This window comes from Podarcis pityusensis (genome assembly GCF_964106645.2).
Source record: "Podarcis pityusensis genome assembly, chromosome: 16".
Classification (NCBI taxonomy): Eukaryota; Metazoa; Chordata; class Lepidosauria; order Squamata; family Lacertidae; genus Podarcis; species Podarcis pityusensis.
Genome location: NC_138041.1, coordinates 17,753,391 through 17,759,390, shown reverse-complemented (window position 1 = coordinate 17,759,390; position 6,000 = coordinate 17,753,391). Strand labels below are relative to the sequence as shown.

Here is a 6,000-nt window from a genome sequence, read left to right as displayed (position 1 = left end):
ATTTAAGGGGAAAGAAGCATTCTCTGGGGAGCAGCATCCTTGTCTGTTTACTCCCTACTAGTAATGAGTCAGAACCATCTTTCAGCTGAAATGACTTACACATCATTGCTATGCCATGGACCAGCCTTCCCCATCCTGATGCGGGACTACAGTTCCCATCAGCCCCCGCCAACACAGCTGGTCTGGACTAAAGTTCCTTAGCCTACGTCAGCATCACCATAAAGGGAAAGGGATCCCTGACTGTTAGGTCCAGTCGCAGACGACTCTGGGGTTGCGGCGCTCATCTTGCTTTACTGGCCGAGGGAGCCAGCGTTTGTCTGCAGACAGCTTCCAGGTCATGTGGCCAGAATGACAAAGCTGCTTCTGGCGAACCAGAGCAGCACACGGAAACGCCGTTTACCTTCCCGCCGGAGCGGTACCTATTTATCTACTTGCACTTTGACGTGCTTTCGAACTGCTAGGTGAGCAGGAGCTGGGACCGAGCAACGGGAGCTCACCCCATTGCAGGGATTCGAACCGCCAACCTTCTGATCAGCAAGCCCTAGGCTCTGTGGTTTAGACCACGGTGCCACCCACATCCAGTATCGCCATACTGGAATTCAAAACAGACTGCTGTAGGGCTAGGCCATGGGAACTCTTAGATCTCTGGCCTCAGAAATATACAGCAACATAACGTGCGTAATTCAACGTTTCCGAGATATTAAAACATGAGTGAGATACCCATTAAAGTGCTTGGAGAAGTGTGTGTGTGTGTGTGTGTGTGAGAGAGAGAGAGAGAGAGAGGATGTCCTTGTGAAAATCTGGATGCTGGACCAGACAGGATTTTGGCCTAATCCAGCCAGACTCTTCTTCTGTTCTTGGGCTCTTTGCTGCCCTAGGAACTCACGACGGAAGCGGGGAGCACGTAACAGCATTTACTTTTATCATTTGTGGTGTTTTCTCAGGCCTTTGCCTGTTCTAATACTTTATCCTGGGCCTAGCCTCCCCTCTGGAAGGCCTCCCCACGCCTCACCCTGTCCCGCCTCACATTGCCCTTCCAACCATTCACAAATCTTTGCAATAGCACTCAATTCTGATATTTTCTCTCTCCCTCTCAAAATGTAGGCTGCATTTATTTAAAACATTCACACGCCTCACCTCTCTCCCTCAGTTCAAAGGAGCTTACAACACATTCCAGCTCTAAGGAGATGTGATCTTCTGGAGGTTTATTATACTTGAAAGCTTCTTTGGAACAGGCAAATACCTCTCTGATTTTTTATTTATTTTGCCTATGCTGCAAAGCAGGTTTAGGTCCTCCCTGACTTCAACTTGCCCACATTTTTTTTTTGCGCCTCAATCTTATGAGCTTGCCCAGGCTTAGATCACCCAGAGACACCCTTCCCTATTAAACAGAGTTGTAAATATGTGGTAATTGGTTCTCAGTGGTTATTTTAACAAATTTGGTTGATGCTTTACATACCTGGTTGTTGTTGTGCCTAGTTTATTGTACTTTATTTTGTTTGTATTGTGGTTATCTGCCACCCTGAGGCGGAGTATAAATTTAACAAATAAATAAGACTGAATTAAAATCCAGCCATTCCTCCACAGACTGAAGAAGATAGGAAGAGCCCTGTTGTATTAGGCCAAAGCCAGGCCCATAGAGTCTAGCATCTCTCCTTCTCACAGTGGCCAACCAGGAGCCTGAGGGAAGGGCGACCTGAGCACAGCAGCCCTCTTCCGTCCTGTGGCTCCCAGCATTGCTGGGAGTTTTCAGAAGCATTGCTGCCTCCATCCAACCTTGGAGGCAGAGCATAGCCATCATGGCTAGTAGCCTTATACCCTCCATGAATTTATCCAGGTTGGTGGTCATTACTGCATCCTGTGGGAGCGAGTTTCATAGTTTAACTACGTGCTACATGAAGAAGTCCTTTTATCTGTTCTGAATCTTCCAACATTCAGCTTCATTCGATGTCCTCTGGTTCTAGCATTATCAGAGAGGGAGGGAAACTTCTCTATCTGCTTTCTCCACGCCAGGCATAATTTTATAAACTTCTATCATGTCGCCTCTTACTTGCCCTTTCCCTAAACTAAAAAGTCCCAAATGCTGCAACCTTTCCTCCTAAGTGGGAGTTGCTCCACCCTCTTGCCCATTTTGCTTGCCCTTTCCCAACCTTTTCCAACTCTGCAATATCCTTTTTGAGGTCAGGCCATTGGAACTGTACACAATATTCCAAATGTGGTCACACCATATATTTGTACAACGGCATTATGATATCAGCAGTTTTATTTTCAGGGGGGCATAAATGGTTCTTCAGCCTCACAGCAACCCTGTGAGGTAGGCGAAGTGGAGAGATGGTAACTGGCCTCACAGGTGAGGTGGGATTTGAACCTGCATATCTTAAACCCTCCTGTTGACATGCTAATCCTACATCCCTTGCCCACAATGCCACATCAAATACCAGAGAGATGTGGGTTCATGTATAGGCCATGCCACAGAGTACTGATCAGAGGAGAGGGTTCCCTCCCTTATCTGAGCCTGAACCTGCCCCTCTCCCCCCAAGACACAAATGTCAAATAGCTTAAATGCAATTTTATGTAACCTAATGAAGACCAGACTGACCACTAGCCCATGTTTGGCATTAAATTTCTGCAAAAGATGCTTGGGGGAGAATTTGAGTAGCCTGAAGGAAAAATCACTTATTGCCAAATGAGCAACAGCCTCCCAAATATATGGGGTGGGGGGTGTACTTAAGGGGAACACAAGAAACAGCCAAGGAAGGACCTTCAGCCAACCTTGAGGTCTTAGCACACAACATCTATCAAACCCATTTTAAGGACTAGGAATTTGTCCCCCCTTTTTTAAAAAAAGCTGAAATTATCCCGACTAGCCTTTCTTGACATGATACTTCGCAAATGTTTTGGACTGTAACTCCCATCAACTGCAGCCAGCACCTGTTGAAATCCTCACTTCTACACAGCGGCTCTCCAGGGGATGCCACTGGGGCTTGAACCTGGGACCTTTTGCATGCAAGACAGGTGCTCGACCACTGAGCTACAGCCCTTCCCCAGTAAAACTTTAAAGCTTCCCTTTTTGTTTTCATTATGCATCTGAAGAGATGTGCCTAGGTGGGACAGCGAACTTGCTTCACTTTGGAGTAGCTCAGAAAAAGAGAGCGAGAGAGAGAGAGATGTTATTACTCACCAAAAAAGGAAAACTTGTAGAGGCCCGGCTGCGGGAGGGAGGGAGGGAGAGCTGGTTCGTTTGAGATGCTGTGCATTTTTATTCCGTGAGATAGGGGCTTTTCGTAGCCTCATGCGCTGATAAGCAGCATCCCTTCTGGGACTCAGGCCTCCTGGGTGGAACAAGGCACTTGGCTCCCTGGGCCAATATATACATCAGGGAAGTGAAGTGTGGGAACGAAAGCGACGGGCGGGGGGGGGCGGGGGAGAGTGGGAAAAGACAGCAGCACTGCAAGGAAATGCTGGCACTGGACCAAGGCAGCATGGAACTCCTGTACAAGGCTGAGAAAGCTTGGAGGCTTCCCAGTTTTGTGGCGTGTGCCCCAATCCTTCTGTAGGTTTTCCTCAGATGGCCATCACTGCCTCCTGTTGGAGTGAGTTCCACAGTTTAACTCTGTACTGCGTGAAAAAGGACTTTATCTGCTCTGAATCTTCCAGCTTTCAGCATCCATCTAAAAATTCAGCAGGTGAATCTAACAGAGAGGTAGTCAAACTCGTGCCACCCAGATGTTTTCGGACTATTCCTCCCATTATCCCTCCGAATATTGCTGGCCGTGATGGCTTCAGGAGGGGGGAGACTGAGGTAAGTAGTAGCCCACAACACCAGGAGCACATCATGATGGCAGCCCCCTCCCCATCTAATTCATAAAAGCAGATGGTGGTGGTGCAGAACATTGGTGTGTAATTATTTCCCAGCAGATCTGAATGTGCTGAGTCCAGTGCTTTTTCCTGCTGGTACTGAAGGGTACGCAGTACCGGCACCTTCCCCACCCCATCCCAAGGTTAAAAGTGTGGCACTTCCTGGTGAGTTCTGGCACTTTTTCTTTTTAAAAAAGCATTGGTTCTAACAGGGACGAGAAAGGTTTTTCTCCCTCAGTCTGGTCCCTTTTCACGCAGTGCTTAGTTAAACCGTGGAACTCTCTCCCACTGGAGGCAGTGACGGCCAATAACAGGGATGGCTTTGAAAGAGTACTGGACAAATCCACAATCGGAGGCAGCCATGCTTCTGGCTCTCAGTTGCTGGGAATCGCGGGAGGGGAGAGGGCCCTTGTGCTCAGCTCCTGCTTGCAGGTTTCGCCGAAGAAGCACCTGGTCACCCACTGTGAGAACAGGATTCTGGACTTGATGGGCCCTTAACCAAAGCATCTGAAGGCGCTTATGGTGTGCAAACGGCCTCAGGATCAGGCCGTGCTGGCTTGCCTCGCTGCATGCATGCACGCAAGCAAGCAGGCAAGGCGGGCAGGCAACCAACTCCCTCCCTCTCCCTCTCCCCCGCCCCTTGCCATCTGCAGCTGCCTCTGGGAGCCAAAACAGCTGCCTGCCTCTTTAAATCGCTCTCTCCCACGTGCTGTCTGGTTGTGCTGGAGACGGTGACGCACTTGTGACGTCAATGGGCGCTAGGGGAGAATTTAGAGCCGGGGAAGGGAGGAGGCAGCTGGAGAGAGGGAGATGTCAGCTCATTTGCATTAAAGGGCCGGTCAGGATTTGCTCCCCCGCCCTCCTGGTTTTCTGGTGGAGGGAAGGGGCGCAATAGAGAAACGACGAGGAGGTGGGAGTGGGGGGGGGGCACCAAAGTGCAGAGACGCCCCTCGGGCCCCCCACTCCGGGCTCGGGCTCCCTCTGCAGTCTCCTCACAGTCGCAGACCCTGCAGTAAACAGCGTGTCCTTCCGCGCCACCAGCCTGAAATAATCCCTCGCCTGCTGTCACTCAGTGACACGGTGCCCGCGGTGGCGGCGGCGGCAGCACGAGAGGGCAGGGAGGGGACACGTGAGCCCTGCGCGTGTGCAAGCGGGGGCAGGGAGGTTGGCCGGGCGGGTTGCGCCTGCCAGGCACTGCCACTAACCCCAACTTTCCTTACCTGCCTGAGGCAGCAGGTGAAACTTTTTCTGGCAACGGTTCCACTAGATGTCTCAAGAGGAGGAAGGACCTCGACTCTGTGCTAGAGCATCTGCTTGGCATGCAGAAGGTCCCAGCTTCCATCCGTGGCATCTAGGAAAGTTTCCTGGCTGAAACCCGGATGAGCTGCTGCCAGCCAGTGTAGACAGAAATGAGCTGGATGGGCTAACGCTCTGACCCAGCAGAGGTATTGATTCATAGCCATATTGGTGAGAACCTTCTATTATTTTGCGTGGCTCAGTGACAGAGCAGGTGATTTGTACCCAGGAGGTCCCAGGTTCAGTTCCCTGCCTGCAACCTGGGAAAGCCCCTGCCAGTCAGTGTGCGCAGTCCTGCGCTAGATGGGCCTAACTTGGTAAAATCAGTTCATCCTATGTACATCAGTTCTTTGCACAGAACAATGTGGGTTAGAACCTTTACTTTGAGCAAAGGGTGTAAGTTCAATGGTCAAGCAGAAGGTCCAAGCTCCAACACCTCCAGATATTTAGTTATGAGGTTTGTTGGTCAGATGCTACCCAAAAGTCTTGCAGCACATTTAAAATATTAATACATTATACCGTACAGGGCTGCCTGAAACTGTGGAGAGACACTGCTGGTCAGTGTGAACAATAATAGGACAGATGATATATTTCCAAGCAGCAACAGGAGGACTAGATTAATGCTCACCCTTCTGCATTTATGCAGCACATTTCAAGCGTGACATGCTTCATTTCTGTAATTCTTACAATAACTCAGTAGGGTAGGCCAGTCTCATTTCCCCCAAATTATAATGTATTGAAGAGAGAGAAAGCCACGTGTTTAAGCTTAGTATAGATAAGAACGGAAGGTGGCATGCATATCTATGGTATGATAAAATCAAAGTGCATAGGGCCTTTAAAAATCAC

The 6,000-nt window shown here is 49.6% G+C and overlaps 1 protein-coding gene across 2 annotated transcripts in view; it reads left to right on the top strand.

The window, feature by feature from the left end:
• The first annotated feature begins 4,350 nt into the window (after positions 1 to 4,350).
• MEF2D (myocyte enhancer factor 2D) overlaps positions 4,351 to 6,000 on the top strand; it is a 143,987-nt gene continuing 142,337 nt past the window's right edge. The window contains exon 1 of one of the 2 annotated variants that reach the window (XM_080984260.1): positions 4,351 to 4,371. The gene's annotated coding sequence lies outside the window, so the exon portion shown is untranslated. The remainder of the gene's footprint in view (positions 4,372 to 6,000) is intronic. The other variant, XM_080984262.1, reaches the window with a different exon arrangement.